Source organism: Salmo salar, chromosome ssa13 (assembly GCF_905237065.1).
Source record: "Salmo salar chromosome ssa13, Ssal_v3.1, whole genome shotgun sequence".
Taxonomy (NCBI): Eukaryota; Metazoa; Chordata; class Actinopteri; order Salmoniformes; family Salmonidae; genus Salmo; species Salmo salar.
Window position 1 is genome coordinate 9,813,940 of NC_059454.1, and position 20,353 is coordinate 9,834,292.

A 20,353-nucleotide genomic window follows, 5' to 3' on the forward strand; every position below is an offset into this window, starting at 1 on the left:
CGGACTGTGGGCCGTCTCTGCTGGCTCTGGACTGTGGGCCGTCTCTGCTGGCTCTGGACTGTGGGCCGTCTCTGCTGGCTCCGGACTGTGGGCCGTCTCTGCTGGCTCCGGACTGTGGGCCGTCTCTGCAGGCTCCAAACTATGGGCCATCTCTAGACGGGGCACTGTCGCTGGAAGCTCTGGATGGGGCACTGTTGCCAGACACTCTGGACGGGGCACTGTTGCCGGACACTCTGGACGGGGCACCGTTGCCGGACACTCTGGGCGGGGCACTGTTGCCGGACACTCTGGACTGCGCACTGAAAGCCTAATGCGTGGGGCTGGCTTAGGAGGCGCCAGCCTAAGGACACGCACCACAGGGCTAGTGCGAGGAGCAGGACAAGCTGGACTGGGCTGACGCACTGGAGGCCTGGTGCATGGGGCTGGTAGTGGAGGTACCAGTGTTAAAAAATTGTAAAACGTTAACATACCTATTACATTATTTAGTAATGACAGAATGCATTTGAAACTTCATGCACAGTAAAACTTTTGTATGACAAATACAATTATTATTATGATAAAATTATTTTAAAACGACAGGAGTGGGGGAAAAAAAGGTGCTCATGCTTTGACAAGCATACCAGAGACGGAATTAACGATAAGTCATCAAATAAAGCCTGCTGAACTAGCAAGATAAATGTTCTTTCATTTTGATTTCTCCCACCAATGAAAATGTGGCACTGACCCACCCAGGGATTGATGTTTCAGCATTATTTCAATGAAAAACTTCAGTGTTCGACGAGCCACGTGTGACATGAATACGCAAGCAATGTTCCTTCTCATTTTTTGGGGGCACTGATCAAATTTCAGGTCTGCGTAGCACAGACTTGAATGTTGCGAAAGATCTGTGCAACTTCCAGTGCGCATTTACTGTGAACACTGAGGCTGTACCCGCTTTAAGTTACAGTTTTAGCAGTGGCCAAGTAGACTACTGTGGCTATTTGATCATAATGTAGGCCTACCAGAGTAGCCTACCATAAAAAAACATTGGAGAAAATGCATCCCATAACATTTTAACATGGAAATAGCTGTTCTATCATTCAGCCTACAGTAGCAGCCAATGTGTGGTGTTCAATGTGGACCTACATTCCATGACATTTCTGAAAAAACATGCAGGGCTTGACATTAATCTGTTTATCCATGTGTCCTTCAGACAAGGAGAAGGCTGAAAATATTGTTGTTGTTTGATGCAAGAAACTACTACAAAATAAAATAAAACAAAGAATCAGACAAATTTTGTTACCCTCTGCCTATTGGCTATTTAGCTTATTCAGACCTGTCTCAAAATACAACAGTGTCCCTTTAAGACAAAAACAAAAAGCAAAAAAAGCTCTTTACCTGACTCGCTTTTCAAAGATGTTGAGAAATGTACAGGTTTTGTGCTCTTGTGGGAAGCAATCACTCCCCTATTGCTGAGTACAAATTATCTATAACTGTTATTTGTTGACAGTCTCTCTCTCTCTAGTCATGGTTTTAAATGTTTTTAAATCTCACAGTAACAACTCTGCTGTAGCTTTCTTTAATGCCTGCTAAATTACTGCAGACACGGTAATCCGAGCCTTCCGATCAGCCAGCGGTAGGCCTATAGTGTGCTTGATTTGCCAGGAAAGCAGAGTTCTTACCTTCAGACAAAATGGCAGCAGTTTGCCTACCCGGCGCGCAGGGCAGCTGAATCAGGTGCACCTACCTGCCAACAGCCCAAGACAAATAAAATAAAATATGAACAGAAGGATTTATCGTTGGTTGGTGACCACTGCTCTAGTTCAGTCTTGTGCTTTTCTCTGTGGGCTGATATTTCTTTTGTGTGGCAATCCCTGGGGGAGCTATTGCACCACTGGGAGCAGTTTAGAGGGAACATTGGTTTACAAGCCTGCTAGAGTTAGCAGCAGGTGGACGTGCTGGTTAGGTTTAGAAAACTCTGAGTAGATCTAGCTGACTTCGTAGGACACCCCTCAGATCAGCTAAGGCACGATAGATCTCTGGATGATTTCTGTCCTTCAAGGTTTTCAAAAAGATAAAAACATTTAAAATGTTGTGTTATCAGCTCTGTACGGTGTTTTAACAATGTGCAAATATATGAAGTGCCAACGGTAGGGGAAGATAAATACACAGACACCTCACCCCATCAGCCCACAAACACACCTCTCAATCCCCTCAGCCCACACACACCTCACCCCCTCAGCCCACACACACCTCACCTCCTCAGCCCACATGCACCGCTCACTCCCTCAGCCCAAACACACCTCTCACCCCCTCAGCCCACACACACCTCACCCCCTCAGCCCACAGACACCTCACCCCCTCAGCCCACACACACACACACACCTCAACCCCTCAGCCCACACACACCTCACGCCCTCAGCCCACACACCCTTCACCACCTCAGCCCACACGTACCGCTCACCCCCACAGCCAACACACACCGCTCATTCCCTCAGCCCATAGACACCTCACCCCCTCAACCCACAAACACACCTCACCCCCTCAGCCCACACACACCGCTCACCCCCTCAGCCAACACACACCGCTCATTCCCTCAGCCCATAGACACCTCACCCCCTCAGCCCACACACACTGCTCACCCCTCAGCCCACACACACCTCACCCCCTCAGCCCACACACACCTCACCCCCTCAGCCCACAATCACGCCTCTCAATCCCCTCAGCCCACACACACCCCACCCCCTCAGCCCACAAACACACCTCTCACCCCCTCAGCCCACACACATCTCTCAGCCCACAGACAGCTCAACCCCTCAGCCCACAATCGTACCGCTCACCCCCTCAGCCCACAATCGCACCGCTCACTCCCTCAGCCCACAATCGCACCGCTCACCCCCTCAGCCCACACACACAGGTAGTCCTTCCTCGTCCACATTATGGCCAGAGAGAGGTGGTGAAAAGATAGGTGGTGAAAATTAACAGGTATCTTAACTACTATTTGCTACTGTATATTAATCAGCAGTGCACCTATCTGTCTACAGACGGGCCTTGGTGTCACGTCCTGACCAGCAGAGGGCGTAATTGTGTTAGTCTTGGTCAGGATGTGGCAGGTGGTTTGTGTTTGTTAAATGTTGTGTTGGTGATTGGGACTTCCAATTGAAGGCAGGTGTGTTGAGTTACCTTTGATTGGAAGTCCTATATAGGTGTGTGTGTTTTTCTTTGGGGTTGTGGGTGGTTGTCCTTGCACTGCATTGTATGTGCCTGCAAGACTGTTGCTGTTGTAAGTACTGTTTATTGTTTTTTTCAAGTGGATGCTTTACGTGTTTTATTTAATAAACATGAGTGTCCACAATCCCGCTGCGCCTTGGTCCTCTTCTCTCCAGTACGACATATTGTGTGACAGAACCACCCACCACCAAAGGACCAAGCAGCGGAAGAGGAGGAAGCCACAGGAGGAAAGTTGGAAGCAGCGCGCTCGGGAGGTGATGGATTCCTGGTCGCTGGAAATACTGGAGGAGAGGATTGACTGGACATGGGAGCAATTACGGGTGCACTGCGACAACCTGCCTGGGAGGCAGGTAGAGCCCGAGAGGCAGCCCCAATAATTTTTTTGGGGGGGCACAAGGGCTGTTTGGCGGGGCGAGATGGGAGACCCAGGCCAGCTCCCCGTACCCTTTTTGGAAGAAAACACACTGGACAGGTCCCGTGCTTTGGGGTAGGTGCTGTGGTGAGGCCTGGCATTTTCAGGCCGGTAAGCGCAGTACCAGCGCCCCGCATGTGCCAGGGGAGTGTGAGCATCGAGCCTGAAGGGGTGATGCCAACCCTGCGCTCAAGACCGCCAGTGCGCCTCTACGGTCCGGTGTTTCCCGCTAAACGCACTAGCATTGAGGTGCGTGTCTCCAGGCTGGCATGTCCAGTACCAGCCCCACGCATCAGGAGTCTAGTGCGTCAGCCCAGCCTCGCCAGTCAACAGTCACCAGAGCTGCCCGCCAGTCAAGAGTCACCAGAGCTGCCCGCCAGTCAACAGTCACCAGAGCTGCCCGCCAATCGTAAGTTGCCAGAGCTGCCCGCCAGTCAGGAGTCACCAGAGCTGCCCGCCAGTCAAGAGTCACCAGAGCTGCCCGCCAGTCGTAAGTCGCCAGAGCTGCCCGCCAGTCGTGAGTCGCCAGAGCTGCCCGCCAGTCGTGAGTCGCCAGAGCTGCCCGCCAGTCGTGAGTCGCCAGAGCTGCCCGTCTGCCCGGAGATGCCAGAGCGGCCCGTCTGCCCGGAGATGCCAGAGCGGCCCGTCTGCCCGGAGATGCCAGAGCGGCCCGTCTGCCCGGAGATGCCAGAGCGGCCCGTCTGCCCGGAACTGCCAGAGCGGCCCGTCTGCCCGGAACTGCCAGAGCGGCCCGACTGCCCGGAACTGCCAGAGCGGCCCGACTGCCCGGAACTGCCAGAGCGGCCCGACTGCCCGGAACTGCCAGAGCGGCCCGACTGCCCGGAACTGCCAGAGCGGCCCGACTGCCCGACTGCCCGGAACTGCCAGAGCGGCCCGACTGCCCGGAACTGCCAGAGCGGCCCGACTGCCCGGAACTGCCAGAGCGGCCCGACTGCCCGGAACTGCCAGAGCGGCCCGACTGCCCGGAACTGCCAGAGTGGCCCGCCTGTTCGGGGCTGTCAGAGTGGCCCGTCAGTCGGGATCAGCCCGAGGGGTCCTCCTGTCCTCCGGCCCAGCCCGAGTGGTCCTCCTGTCCTCCGGCCCAGCCCGAGTGGCCCTCCTGTCCTCCGGCCCAGCCCGAGTGGCCCTCCTGCCCTCCGGCCCAGCCCGAGTGGCCCTCCTGCCCTCCGGCCCAGCCCGAGTGGCCCTCCTGCCCTCCGGCCCAGGCCGAGTGGCCCTCCTGCCAAGGTCCACGTCCTGCACCTGAGCCACCTCCAGGATAGGTGGGTTGGGGAGGGAGGGTGTAGCACAGTGCTGTCGGTGACGGCAGCCACCCTCCCTTCCCTCCCTTATTGTTTAGGGGTTATTGTTTGTTGGTTTTGTTGGGGTATTGGGGATTTTCTTGTGTTTTTCTTTTTTTAGGTGCATCCCGGGGTCTGCACCTTGAGGGGGGGGGTACTGTCACGTCCTGACCAGCAGAGGGCGTAATTGTGTTAGTCTTGGTCAGGATGTGGCAGGTGGTTTGTGTTTGTTAAATGTTGTGTTGGTGATTGGGACTTCCAATTGAAGGCAGGTGTGTTGAGTTGCCTTTGATTGGAAGTCCTATATAGGTGTGTATGTTTTTCTTTGGGGTTGTGGGTGGTTGTCCTTGCACTGCATTGTATGTGCCTGCAAGACTGTTGCTGTTGTAAGTACTGTTTATTGTTTTTTTCAAGTGGATGCTTTACGTGTTTTATTTAATAAACATGAGTGTCCACAATCCCGCTGCGCCTTGGTCCTCTTCTCTCCAGTACGACATATTGTGTGACACTTGGTCCCTTGAATGACCTTTAGGTCACATTGAGTCATCACACCTGGTATAGCACACCTGGTACACATGGTATGATGTGTGTCACACAATATGGCATTTTGTCCTGAATATTGCCATGCTAAACCTCTACTCTATTTAAAGGATCCTCTTCTAGACAACAGATCATTCATCATGCACAGAGAGAGCCTAGTTAAATAAAGGTTAAATAAAATAAAACATATACTGGGTTTGCATCCCAAATAACACCACATTCCCTACATAGTGCACTACTTTCAACCAGAGATTTGAGATAACTCTAATGAAAAGCACTATTCAACATAAATGTATTGTTATTTTAAGTAGTGCGCTATATGGGACACAGGGTGTAGTTCCCTGTGACCTGCTGCAGATTCACCCTGTGACCTGCTGCAGATTCACCCTGTGACCTGCTGTAGATTCACCCTGTGACCTGTTGTAGATTCACCCTGTGACCTGCTGCAGATTCACCCTGTGACCTGCTGTAGATTCACCCGGTGACCTGCTGTAGATTCACCCTGTGACCTGCTGCAGATTCACCCTGTGACCTGTTGTAGATTCACCCTGTGACCAGATTCACCCTGTGACCTGCTGTAGATTCATCCTGTGACCAGATTCACCCTGTGACCTGCTGTAGATTCACCCTGTGACCTGCTGTAGATTCACCCTGTGACCAGATTCACCCTGTGACCTGTTGTAGATTCACCCTGTGACCTGCTGCAGATTCACCCTGTGACCTGCTGCAGATTCACCCTGTGACCAGATTCACCCTGTAACCTGCTGCAGATTCACCCTGTGACCAGATTCACCCTGTGACCTGCTGTAGATTCATCCTGTGACCTGCTGTAGATTCACCCTGTGACCAGATTCACCCTGTGACCTGCTGTAGATTCACCCTGTGACCTGCTGTAGATTCACCCTGTGACCAGATTCACCCTGTGACCTGCTGTAGATTCACCCTGTGACCAGATTCACCCTGTGACCTGCTGTAGATTCACCCTGTGACCTGCTGTAGATTCACCCTGTGACCTGCTGCAGATTCACCCTGTGACCTGCTGCAGATTCACCCTGTGACCTGCTGCAGATTCACCCTGTGACCTGCTGTAGATTCACCCTGTGACCTGCTGTAGATTCACCCTGTGACCTGCTGCAGATTCACCCTGTGACCTGCTGTAGATTTATCCTGTGACCTGCTGTAGATTCACCCTGTGACCAGATTTACCCTGTGACCTGCTGTAGATTCACCCTGTGACCAGATTCACCCTGTGACCTGCAGTAGATTTATCCTGCGACCTGCTGTAGATTCATCCTGTGACCTGCAGTAGATTTATCCTGCGACCTGCTGTAGATTCATCCTGTGACCTGCAGTAGTTTTATCCTGTGACCTGCTGTAGATTCAGTAAATATAATGTATGTGTGTGTGACAAAAGAGATCAGATCACTGTATTTCCCAAGGCCTCATTGTCTTCAGTAGACAGTTGGGGTCTGTTTTTTAGTGAGGTCCGTAAGAAATTTAACGAAAGTTTTAGCTCATTATACAATTAAAAAACTCTAAAATTGGAGAAGAGGAAAAACAAGAACAAATGACCCCAGCCATTATCACATTGGTTGCTGTAGCTTCATTCGCCTCAGTCGACCTACAAACAAATAGCCTATTATTTTAGGGGGAATGATGAGCTCTACAGCAGAGTCTCACAACTTAATCGCTGGATGAAAACTGTTTTCTGCCCCTCCCAAAAGATAGAATGTGTAGATAATTGACCCACTTTCTGGGACTCGCACACAAACAGGATCAAGCCTGGCCTGCTGAGAAGTGACGGCCTCCATCCTAGTTGGAGGGGTGCTCTCATCTTATCTATGAACATAGACAGGGCTCTAACTCCTCTAGATCCACAATGAGATAGGGTGGCTAACAACCTGCTGCCTGGCCTGCACCCTACCAGCTTAGTGGAGTCTGCCACTAGCGTAGTCAGCTCAGCTATCCCCATTGAGACCGTGACTGTGCCTCAATCTTGGTTGGGTAAAATGAAACATGGCGGTGTTCGCCTTAGCAATCTCACTGGAATAAAGACCTCCTCCAATCCTGTCATTATTGAAAGAGATTGTGATATCTCACATCTCAAAATAGGGCTACGTAATGTTAGATCCCTCACTTCCAAGTCTATTATAGTCAATGAGCTAATCACTGATCATAATCTTGATGTGATTGGCCTGACTGAAACATGGCTTAAGCCTGATGAATTTACTATGTTAAATGAGGCCTCTCCTCCTGGTTACACTAGTGACCATATCCCCGGCGCATCCCGTAAAGGCGGAGGGGTTGCTAACATTTACGATAGCAAAATTTCAATTTACAAAAAAAAAGACTGCGTTTTTGTCTTTTGAGCTTCTAGTCATGAAATCTATGCAGCCTACTCAATCACTTTTTATAGCTACTGTTTACAGGCCTCCTGGGCCGTATACAGCGTTCCTCACTGAGTTCCCTGAATTCCTATCGGACCTTGTAGTCATGGCAGATAATATTCACATTTTTGGTGACTTTAATATTCACATGGAAAAGTCCACAGACCCACTCCAAAAGGCTTTCGAAGCCATCATCGACAAAGTGGGTTTTGTCCAACATGTCTCCGGACCTACTCACTGCCACAGTCATACTCTGGACCTAGTTTTGTCCCGTGGAATAAATATTGTGGATCTTAATGTTTTTCTACCATTTTATTACATTTGCAATCGCAACAAATAATCTGCTCAGACCCCAACCAAGGATCATTAAAAAGCTCTGCTATGAATTCTCGGACAACCCAAGATTCCAAGATGCCCTTCCAGACTCCCTCCACCTACCCAAGGACGTCAGAGTACAAACATCGGTTAACTACCTAACTGAGGAACTTAATTTAACTTTGCGTAATACCCTAGATGCAGTCGCACCCCTAAAAGTGAAAACATTTGTCATAAGAAACTAGCTCCCTGGTATACAGAAAATACCAGAGCCCTGAAGCAAGCTTCCAGAAAATTGGAACGGAAATGGCGCTACACCAAACTGGAAGTCTTCCGATTGGCTTGGAAAGACAGTACGCGCAGTATCAAAGAGCCCTCACTGCTGCTCGATCATCCTATTTTCCAATTTAATTGAGGAGAATAAGAACAATCCAAAATGTATTTTTGATACTGTCGCAAAGTGAACTAAAAATCAGCATTCCCCAAGAGAAGAGGGCTTTCACTTCAGCAGTGATAAATTCATGTACTTCTTTGACGAAAAGATCATGATCATTAGAAAGCAAATTACTGACTCCTCTTCAAAGCTCTGTTGTCCTGAGTCTGCACAACACTCCAGGACTTAGGATCAAGGGAGACACTCAAGTTTTTTAATGATATATCTCTTGACACATTGATAAATAGTCATGGCCTTTAAACCTAAAAGCTGCATACTGGACCCTATTCCAATCAAACTACTGAAAGAGCTGCTTCCTGTGCTTGGCCCTCCTATGTTGAACATAATAAACGGCTCCTTATCCACCGGATGTGTACCAAACTGTCTAAAAGTGGCAGTAATAAAGCCTCTTTTGAAAAAGCTAAACCTTGACCCCCCAAAAAATAAAACCTATCGGCCTATATCGAATCTCCCATTCCTCTCAAAATTGCTTTACAAAAAATGAAAAAGGAAAAAAGAAAGAAATATATATTTTTTTAGAAAAAGCTGTTGCACAGCAACTCACTGCCTCCCTGAAGACAAACAATGTAAACAAAACGCTTCAGTCTGGTTTTAGACCCCATCATAGCACTGACTGCACTCAAAGGTGGTAAATGACCTTTTAATGGCGTCAGACTGAGGCTCTGCATCTGTCCTCGTGCTCCTAGACCTTAGTGCTGCTTTTGATACCATCGACTACCACATTCTTTTGGAGAGATTGGAAATCCAAATTGGTCTACACAGACAAGTTCTGGCCTTGTTTAGATCTTATCTTTCAGAAATATATCAGTTTGTCTCTGTAGATAAACCATCTGACAAATCAACAGTACATTTTAGTGTTCCTCAAGGTTCCGTTTTAGGACCACTATTGTTTTCACTATATATTTTACCTCTTGGTGATGTCATTCGGAAACATAATTTTAACTTTCACTGCTATGTGGACGATACACAGCTGTACATTTAGATGAAACATGGTGAAGCCACAAAATTGCCCTCCCTGGAAGCCTGTGTTTCAGACATAAGGAAGTGGATGTTGGCAAATGTTTTACTTCTTACACTCGGACAAAATAGAGATGCTAGTTCTAGGTCCCAAGGAACAAAAATATTTTCTGTTGGATCTGACAATTAATCTTGATGGTTGTACAGTCATCTCAAATAAAACTGAAGGACCTGGGCATTACTCTGGACCCTGATCTCTCTTTTGACGAACATATCAAGAATATTTCAAGGACAGCTTTTTTCCGTCTTCGTAGCATTGCAAAAATCTGAAACTTTCTGTCCAAAAATGATGCAGAAAAGTGTATCCATGCTTTTGTAACTTCTAGATTAGACTACTGTAATGCTCTACTTTCCGGCTACCCGGATGAAGCACTAAATAAAGTTAGTGCTAAATACAGCTGCTAGAATCCTGACTAGAACCAAATAATTTGATCATATTACTCCAGTGCTAGCCTCCCTACACTGGCTTCCTGTTAAGGCAAGGGCTGATTTCAAGGTTTTACTGCTAACCTACAAAGCATTACATGGGCTTGCTCCTACCTATCTTTACGATTTGGTCCTGCCGTACATACCTACACGTGCGCTACGGTCACAAGACGCAGGCCTCCTAATTGTCCCTAGAATTTCTAAGCAAACAGCTGGAGGCAGGGCTTTCTCCTATAGAGCTCCATTTTTATGGAATGGTCTGCCTATCCATGTGAGAGACGCAGACTCGGTCTCAACTGTTAAGTCTTTCTTGAAGACTCATCTCTTCAGTAGGTCCTATGATTGAGTGTAGTCTGACCTAGGGGTGTGAAGGTGAACGGAAAGGTACTGGAGTGACGAACCGCCCTTGCTGTCTCTGCCTGGCCGGTTCCCCTCTCTCCACTGGGATTCTCTGCCTCTAACCCTATTACGGGGGCTGAGTCACTGGCTTACTGGTGCTCTTCCATGCCGTCCCTAGGAGGGGTGCGTCACTTGAGTGGGTTGAGTCACTGACGTGATCTTCCTGTCCGGGTTGGTCCCCCCTCGGGTTCGTGACGTGGGGGAGATCTTCGTGGGCTATACTCTGCCGTGTCTCAGGGTAGTGGTTGAAGATATCCCTCTAGTGGTGTGGGGGCTGTGCTTTGGTAAAGTGGGTGTGGTTATATCCTGCCTGTTTGGTCCTGTCCGGGGGTATAGTCAGACATGGCCACAGTGTCTCCCGACCCCTCCTGTCTCAGCCTACAGTAATTATGCTGCAATAGTTTGTGTCAGGGGGCTAGGGTCACTATGTTATGTCTGGAGTATTTATCCTGTCTTATCCAGTGTCCTGTGTGAATTTAAGTATGCTCCCTCTAATTCTCTTTCTTTCTCTCTCTCTTTCTCTCTCTCTTTCTCTCGGAGGACCTGCGCCCTAGGACCATGCCTCAGGACAACCTGGCCTGATGACTCCTTGCTGTCCCCAGTCCACCTGGTCATGCTGCTGCTCTAGTTTCAACTGTTTTGCCTGCGGATATGGAACCCTGACCTGTTCACCGGATGTGCTACCTTGTCCCAGACATGCTGTTTTCGACTCTCTCTCTACCACACCTGCTGTCTCTAACTCTGAATGATCGGCTATAAAAAGCCAACTGACATTTACTCCAGGGGTGCTGACCTGTTGCACCCTCTACAGCCACTGTGATTATTATTATCTGACCCTGCAGGTCATCTATGAACGTTTGAACATCTTGGCCATGTTCTGTTATAATCTCCACCCAGCACAGCCATAAGAGGACTGGCCACCCCTCAGAGCCTGGTTCCTCTCTAGGTTTCTTCCTAGGTTCTGGCCTTTCTGCGGAGTTTTTCCTAGCCACCATGCTTCTAAATCCGCATTGCTTGCTGTTTGGGGTTTTAGGCTGGGTTTCTGTACAGCACTTTGTGACGTCGGCTGATGTAAAAAGGGCTTTATAAATACATTTGATTGAAATTTGATTGATATTAGCTATACAATTAACCGCTACACATTAACTAACATTAACTTAGCACCTGGATTAAAAACTATAATTCAGGGGGCCTCCCGAGTGGCGCAGCGGTTTAAGGCACTGCATTGCAATGCTAGAGGTGCCACTACAGACCTGGGTTCAACCCTGAGCAGTATCACAACCGGCCATGATTGGGTGTCCCATAGAGCAGTGTACAGTTGTCCAGGATAGTGGAGGGTTTGGCCGGGGGGGCTTTACTTGTGCTCTAGATACTCCTTGTGGTGGGCCGGGTGCCTGCAGGCTGACCTTAGTTGTCAGGTGAACTGTGTTTCCTCCGACACATTGGACATACAACTATATATTGTATTATCCACTGCAAAAAAATGTTTTGTAGGCTACATCTTAGATTTGCTCCATTATTTAAATTAGATTTGCTCCATTATTTTTCTATTCCACCATTTCAAGAGAAAGGCTCATGTGTATTATTGAAATGAAGAGATCGCAAGCTTTCCAAAAGTTTCTCCGTTTTACCTTCCAATAATGAATGAAATATGAGCTGTTTAAGTCCTCAGGGGTCTGTGCACTGTGTGCAGAGGAAAGCGCTTCTCTCGTTCACTGGCGGATATGCAGTTCAATGAGAGCCTCTTGCTACTCTCTTGAATGCATTGTTTTTCTTTCTCTCACATTTTTTTTAATGAAAACTGCCCCCACTGTTAAATCCTGGAGGAAACACTGAGTCGACCTGTACAGTAGTAGATGTTTGTTCATCTAAGCAGACGAAACAAAATGTGAAAATGACCTCTTACCTTTAATGATGATTCCCCATCCCATAATTCTCCCATCCTTTTTCAAGATTTTGGCAGTTCTGTTGAGAGTAACCTACATTTCAGAACAATTTTAAGGGGAATTTGATTAAAACACTAACACATTGTTTAACAAAGCAATAACTCTTTGTTACCATGAAGAGGGTATATCATGAATAACCAATGACTCTTAACCAATCAGATTGCGAGGTCGGAACTACCCCTTGTATAATCGTCCATAACTACGTTCATGTTCTTACTCACGGTGACGCTCTGTGGCTTTCCTCTCCCTCCTTCCTGTTCTCTTAGAATTGCCATAAAACAAGAGACGGGAGACAAACAGAAAATATGAAAGGCAAATGATCTGCTAAATTAGATGCATCTATTGAAATGATCAAATAAATACTGTTGATGATTGTATAATTAGATTTTCTTTCTCCTTTCTTGGACTTGGTGCAGTTCTCTGCTGATTTGTTACTCTGCAAATTGGTAAACAATACAAACAGTTAAATTAAAACTTTATAAAATAAAAACTATGTAGATGCAAGCTGGGAGTCATCAAAATTGCAGACATTTTTGCTTCAATTACATGATCAAGAAGGCGCTGCAGAGCCTTCCAGAGCCCGAAATTGTTGGGAAAGACCAGTAGGATATCACCAGCATCCATTTCCAGCAGGTTACAGCCTGGCCTGGAAAATAATTAACAGTTAACCTCTTACATCTAGATGTTCCGCTAGTGGAACACCGCTCCAATATCCAATGATAGGGCGTGGCGCGAATTACAAACACGTCAGAAATCCAAAAACTTCAATTTTTCAAACATGTGACTATTTTACACCATTTTAAAGACAAGACTCTCCTTTATCTAACCACATTGTCCGATTTCAAAAAGGCTTTACAACGAAAGCAAAACATTAGATTATGTCAGGAGAGTACAGCCAGAAATAATCACACACCCATTTTTCAAGCTAACATATAATGTCACAAAAACCAAAACCACAGCTAAATGCAGCACTAACCTTTGATGATCTTCATCAGATGACACTCCTAGGACATTATGTTATACAATACATGCATGTTTTGTTCAATCAAGTTCATATTTATATCAAAAACCAGCTTTTTACATTAGCATGTGACGTTCAGAACTAGCATACCCACCGAAACTTCCGGTGAATTTACTAAATTACTCACAATAAACGTTCACAAAAAACATAACAATTATTTAAAGAATTATAGATACAGAACTCCTCTATGCACTCGCTATGTCCGATTTTAAAATAGCTTTTCGGTGAAAGCACATTTTGCAATATTCTAAGTAGATAGCCCGGCATCACAGGGCTAGCTATTTAGACACCCACCAAGTTTAGCCCTCACCAAAGTCAGCTACCCTAGATACCAATACCAGCAAAATATGTTTTACATCGCCTATTTCTCTTAACGTTTCCTCGCTAGAAAATGTAGGGCCGCTAGCAACTCCAGTTCTGTCTAACGTTAGTCAAACTCACTGTGAAGAGCATCAGCAATTTGAGAATGGTTCTCTGCTAAACTGTCCCACAATACGTCTGTTGTCAAGCCTCTGTACTTCTCACAGGTCATATAATATGGACCAGAAGACTTCAGGAGAAGCAAGCTAACTGTAGTCTAACTTATCTAGTCTAGCTAGTGAAATGCTCTTTAGAATCAAAGGCAGACTAGCAAGCTAGCTAGCTGTTACCTAGCTGGCTAGTTAGCTAGCTAACATGAATGGTTACGTTGTTAGCTAGCATTAGCTAGATCAACAGTTAGCTACCAAGCTAGTTTGATACTATACAATTTGGCAGCTTTTAAAAATATAGCTAGTTTACCTTTAATTATTGGTATCTATGTCCATTTTTACTCTTTGTCTTGCTTGCTAACAAACGGTGCAGTAGAGAACCTAACGTCCACTGACTTCAAAAATGTCAACTGTCACCTCACGAAACCACATTCACAAGGAGATGTTTTTGTGCTTGTCACTAGTAAATAAAAATAAAAAACTCGTGCTTGTGGTTTTCGCATGAAGTGCAGTGCCATCATTAGTCGAAGGGATGCAGTATATTTAAGAAGCGCCATGTGTTCCTTAATCGGCACTTAATCAGAAAACTTAAGGATAAACAATCTCAATGAATGTAAAATTAAGGGCATGCTGCATACATCCTTAACCTCTCCTTTAACCCAAAAAGCAAGGAGAGCTATCAAACATTTTGTAGTAAGGTATTATTAAGTATACGTTTCCTGATATCCTTGATATATCTCTCTCCACTGGCTTCCAGTTGAAGCTCGCATCCACTACAAGACCATGGTGATTGCCTACGGAGCTGTGAAGGGAACGGCACCTCCATACCTTCAGGCTCTGATCAGGCCCTACACCCAAACAAGGGCACTGCGTTCATCCACCACTGGCCTGTTGGCCCCCCTACCTCTGAGGAAGCACAGTTCCCGCTCAGCCCAGTCAAAACTGTTCGCTGCTCTGGCACCCCAATGGTGGAACAAGCTCCCTCACGACGCCAGGACAGCGGAGTCAATCACCACCTTCCGGAGACACCTGAAACCCCACCTCTTTAAGGAATACCTAGGATAGGATAAAGTTATCCTTCTAACCCCCCCCCCTTAAAAGATTTAGATGCACTATTGTAAAGTGGTTGTTCCACTGGATATCATAAGGTGAATGCACCATTTTGTAAGTCGCTCTGGATAAGAGCGTCTGCTAAATGACTTAAATGTAATGTAATGTAAATGTAATATACCCATACATTGAAAAATAAAGGGCACTGACCAACAATTGAAATTAAGGTATGTTTAATGGGTCCCCTTTTGCCTTTTAAAATTAAGGGACATTTTAAAGGCCAATTGTTTAATTGAAGGGCGAACTTAATTCATATTAAGGGCTTTTGGCATGCTTTAATGGAAAATTAAGGTACATTTAATACTAATTTAAGGTAGTCCATTTTCCTAGTGGCAGCAGCAGCAACAGAGTTGCTCGACCCTGTTAGATAGAACTCAGATTTGGCTGAAAGGATGTTAGCATTGTCAAAAATGCTACATAAAAGGCCTCCCTAGTGGCGCAGTGGTCTAAGGCACTGCATCACTACAGCCTGGGGTTTGATCCCAGCCGTGACTGGGAGTCCCATAGGGTGGCGTACAATTTGCCCAGCGTCATCTGGTTTAGGGGAGGGCTTGGCTGGGGGGTGCTTTACTTGGCTCATCGCACTCTAGAGACTCCTTGTGGCGGGCCGGGCGCCTGCATGCTGACTTCTCTTCTCGGTAATGGCCAGACGGCTCATGACGAGAAGCGGGGAGTGTGTTGTGTACCTCCAATCAAGCTGATTTGTGAGTTTTCATAAACATTGGTGTCATATTGGCTTAGAAATAATGGTAGGGAGATATGAATTTAACATTGAGCTTCAACCAATGCTTACTATAGTCGCACAGGTCTCTCAACAGTAAATTGAGACCCCCAATTTTTTTACAGAGGTCTGGACCTCTGTGTCCTCACATGTAGCTCTATCCGTGTCAGTGATTTACCTGCAAGCCCCATCTTACACTTGGAGAATGGACTGACCTGAAGAGTGGGCTGTTACAACCACAAAACAACAATGAGATTCCATTTCTATGGTTACAACTTTGGGGTTTTCTATGACTGGTCCTGTCTCAGCACAAACAAACAGATAGACACCTTAGTTGTTCCTTTACCACCAGCGTCACAGATATCAATCCATTTTAATCATAAAGCCCTTTCAACAGATATGATGGTTAGTCAGTCACCACTGTTGATCACACACACACACACACACACACACACACACACACACACAAACACAAACACACACATACACACACATACACACACACACACTCTACAGCCGAAATGAAGATAATATCAAGATCTTGGCAGCTTGGCAGTTGTTGCTTAGGAAAAGCTGATAACTTCACAAGTTATTGATTTGTTTTCATCCTGAATCAAACTAATGGAAGTAATACATCACTTTGATCGACTGGAAATCGACTCAGCCTCCAGACAATTAGTTCACTCCACAATGTTTATCTCTGGGAACTGACCACTGAATGGTTCTCGAATTTCCCATCTGGATAGTTCCATAATCTCTCCTTGCTATTAGTTGGTTGAGTTTGACCAAGTCTGTTCATTTAGCCCTAGAGCTGTTGGCTCAATGTGATATAATGGATCCTAATACAGTTGAACTGAAATAATGTGTTTTATTCCAGGTGCCCTATCCAGGAAAAAGATAGCATCACACCTGTCCATGTCTTCCTCACTTGGTCTGTACCAGCTACAAAGGTAGCAAATACAGGTGTACGAACAACTTCAAAAACCTAGACTTTTGATGACAGCGGAAGAAAAGGCGAGAGAAGAAGAGGACATCTCAAAGGAGATGCAGAAAGATGGAACACAAAGACAGCAGCACAATCAGTCACACATCTTATCTTCACACACTGACCCTTTTAGTCTTTGTTCTATGCACTGCAGGCACTGTTATATTGCATGTGTTTTCAAAACATTACATCTGTAAATACACCTCACTGTGCCCATCTGGCCAAAGACAAGATATACACGCTAAACTGTGCCAAGACAATATATACTGTACATGCTAAACTGTGCCAAGAAAGATACATAGTTGATTTTTTAAATGTGTGTACCAATCACAGACTGTAGGTTTAATACAAGCCTGGCAAAAATCTAAATGCAAATAATAATAATTTAGTGTTTTATTCATATGCCCATGTTTTTATTTATATTCTAAATTGTAGGTACAAATGCTAATAAAACTCACTCTATTATATCATTGTGAAAAACATGCACTCACTCTCTTTGTTGTTTCTGTCTTGTTCATTATATTACCCTTTGTTGCCTCTGTCTAACCGGTGTCTGTATGTAGCCTCGCTACTTCTGTAGCCTCGCTACTGTATATAGCCTGTCTTTTTACTGTTGTTTTATTTCTTTACTTACCTATTGTTCACCTAATACCTTTTTTGCACTATTGGTTAGAGCCTGTAAGTAAGCATTTCACTGTAAGGTCTACACCTGTTGTATTCAGCGCACGTGACAAATAGTCTTTGATTTGATTTGATCTTGTTCATTATATCACTAACGTTATAAGTGCATACGTCTTTGTTTTACTTGAGTATCAAGTGGTCGTAGTCAGCCTCTTCAAAACTCTCTTGATGCCTTTCCTTGGACTGAAAACACGTGAGAATCAATGTCAAATCAGGCCACAACAAAAGTTGTATTGAACATGTGTTGTGGCCATAGAAAACTAATTGTGAATAATCTGATTGTCAAAACAATTCATGTATTCATAGCCATAGAAAAAGCTACATTCTGATAAGATGTTTGTTAACAAACAAAGTCAACACATATTCCCAGTCGATCAGTCAGTTACAAACCATCATAGTGAGTACTGCACATTACAGCATCATCAACAGTAGAGGAGAGGCAGATATTGGTACTAATCAGTGGTGGCTGCTCAGAGGTGGAAGAGGAGGACTATCCTCAGTGAATTTCATAAAATACAAATTGTAAAACATTTAAAAAGTTATCCTTTTTAGATAAAACTATGCTAAATATATTCACGTGACCGAATAATTGATTAAAACACACTGAAGGTCTACAGTTGCAATGAAGGTCTACAGTAGCCTCAGCAGCACTCTGTAGGGTAGCACCATGGTGTAGCCGGAGGACAGCTAGCTTCCGTCCTCCTCTTGGTACATTGACTTCAATACAAAACCTAGGAGGCTCATGGTTCTCAGTCCCTACCATAGACTTACACAGAAATTATGACAACTTCCGTACGTCTTTCAACCTATCAGAGCTCTTGCAGCATAAAGTGACATGTTGTCCACCCAATCAATGGATCAGAGAATGAATCTAGTACTGAAAGCATAAGCTACAGCCAGCTAGCACTGCAGTGTGTAAAATGTGGTGAGTAGTTGACTCAAAGAGAGAGAAAGACAATAGTTGAACAGTTTTCAACAAATGAATTACTTAAAAAATGAAGGAGAAGCAAGAGAGAGAGAGATTACATCATTTTTGTCATCTTTTCCCCACTTTCAGTTTCACTTACTTAGCTAGCAAAAGCGGCTAGCTAGTTTAGCCTACTCACACACACAGCTCAAATAGAGGGATGCCATGTTAGCTAGCTGGCAATGACTATCCAACACAACACTGGAACTGTTCCAAGTCAAGGTAAGCTTTTGGTTTTATTAATTTATTGCCACCGGGGCCCAGTGGTGTAAATGTTAAACTGCTTACCTACTATACACTGTAACGTTACTGCATTTTTGTAGAGGGTTTACTAACGCATTAGTTCTATTAGCTATGTTGACTAGGACGTTACTTTAGCTAATATGGTGACAATGCAGGCTGTGTGTAGCAGTTATGATATGGTTTGGCATGAAAAGGTTTTTTCTCCTGGTCACATACAGCGGATGTTGTGCATTGAAGTCCACAAGCGACGAAGTGAAAAGGTGAGAGAAGGAATACAACGTGGCTGCTAAGAAAGTGAAATGTGTTTACACGTGATCAGGGGTGTATTCATTCCACCGATTCTGTTGAAAAAAAATTCTTAAACAGAAGCAAACGGAACAGGGATAAAAAATACCTGAATTTGTCTAATAGAAACTCTCGTTTGCAACTGTCGGATTAATGATTACACACTAAATCAGCTACATGCAGGCAAGAGTGTGCAAGGCGGTATTGAATGTGTCCCTTTCTGTCCATGTGTCACTGTCTGTCATCTCAAATTTTTCTCTTGACTTGTGTGCACCTACTGTACGTTGTAAACTTTCATTCATAGGCTAGGTTGAAGCAACCTCATGATTGGTATTGGGAAAATACTACTAAACCTATCAATGTTACATTGAACTGGGTGAATGGAATATGAATGACAGTCGTCCAATATGCTGTAATAGAAATAAGGCCATGCTCGTGAAAAAAATTAATAGTCCTCCCTCATCATAAACGGCACTGACCGCCACTGGCACTAATATAATGAAACTCAAAGCCTGTCAGTCTCCTGCAATAGGGAAGAGGACATTGTGACAGATTACAATACAGTGTATACCAACTGTCATGACGTGGCCCTTTCTGGGTATAGATCGTGGCATCCCCCTCTCTCTCCTACACCCAGGTTCTGTTATCTCAGGTCGTAAATTCCAGGAGGAGACTCTCTCCTCCTGGCCATGCAGTATAGAGAGAGAGAGTTTCACAATAGAACAAATGAACTTCTTCTACATCACAGAACTTGAGAACTGAACAATATCCATGTTTTGGAGAATGTGTAAACGGTCGGTGGAGAAGCCAGCTACGACCCGGTCCATTTTGTTTCATGTTTGTGACCTCATGAAAGACAATACAGCCACATTACCATAACTCTGTTTATACAGGTGCCTCAGTTATGAGGTTTGCATCTAATTCTTGTGTAAAATGAATGAGTAAAGATGAAACTATTTGTGAAATGATGTAAGGTGATGTTAAACCTTTAATGAAAGAGAATTGTATTCCCTTTAAAGTTTAACCAAGTCATTGGCCCGCCCCCGTGAGCACAGACATGATCTGGCATCATGGAACAGCCCTTTTCTACTCTTACGAATAAAACCCCCTCCTGAAGAAATCCTCTCCAGACCACGCGTACCTCGATGGACACCGAGGGGGCACAGGTTGAGTTCAGACCACAAAAACCTCAGTGTCCGCTAAGGTTACAATGGTTGTTGAATTCCTAACCATACCACATGGAGCATTGGCTACACAGGTGGAAATGGTTAAACTCTGAGACTATCGATCCCGACAGAATAAGAGCAAATCTTAGATACTAATTACTAGTCTGCAGCTAGAAATTATGTCAACCTGTGATGCGAAGACCGACAACCGCCGAAACAGCTATTCTATGAGAACATTTCTGAATGGTACTCTGAAGTATCCATTCTAACCACAAAAAACTTTTGATCTTCAGGGAG

The 20,353-nt window shown here is 45.3% G+C and overlaps 1 long non-coding RNA gene across 1 annotated transcript; it reads left to right on the forward strand.

Annotated features, from left to right (window-relative positions):
- Window positions 1-358: 358 nt before the first annotated feature.
- On the forward strand, window positions 359-17,181 carry LOC123726189 (uncharacterized). Its single transcript, XR_006758489.1, has 2 exons — window positions 359-434; window positions 16,607-17,181. It is a non-coding gene; the product is annotated as an uncharacterized lncRNA (long non-coding RNA).
- Window positions 17,182-20,353: the final 3,172 nt, after the last annotated feature.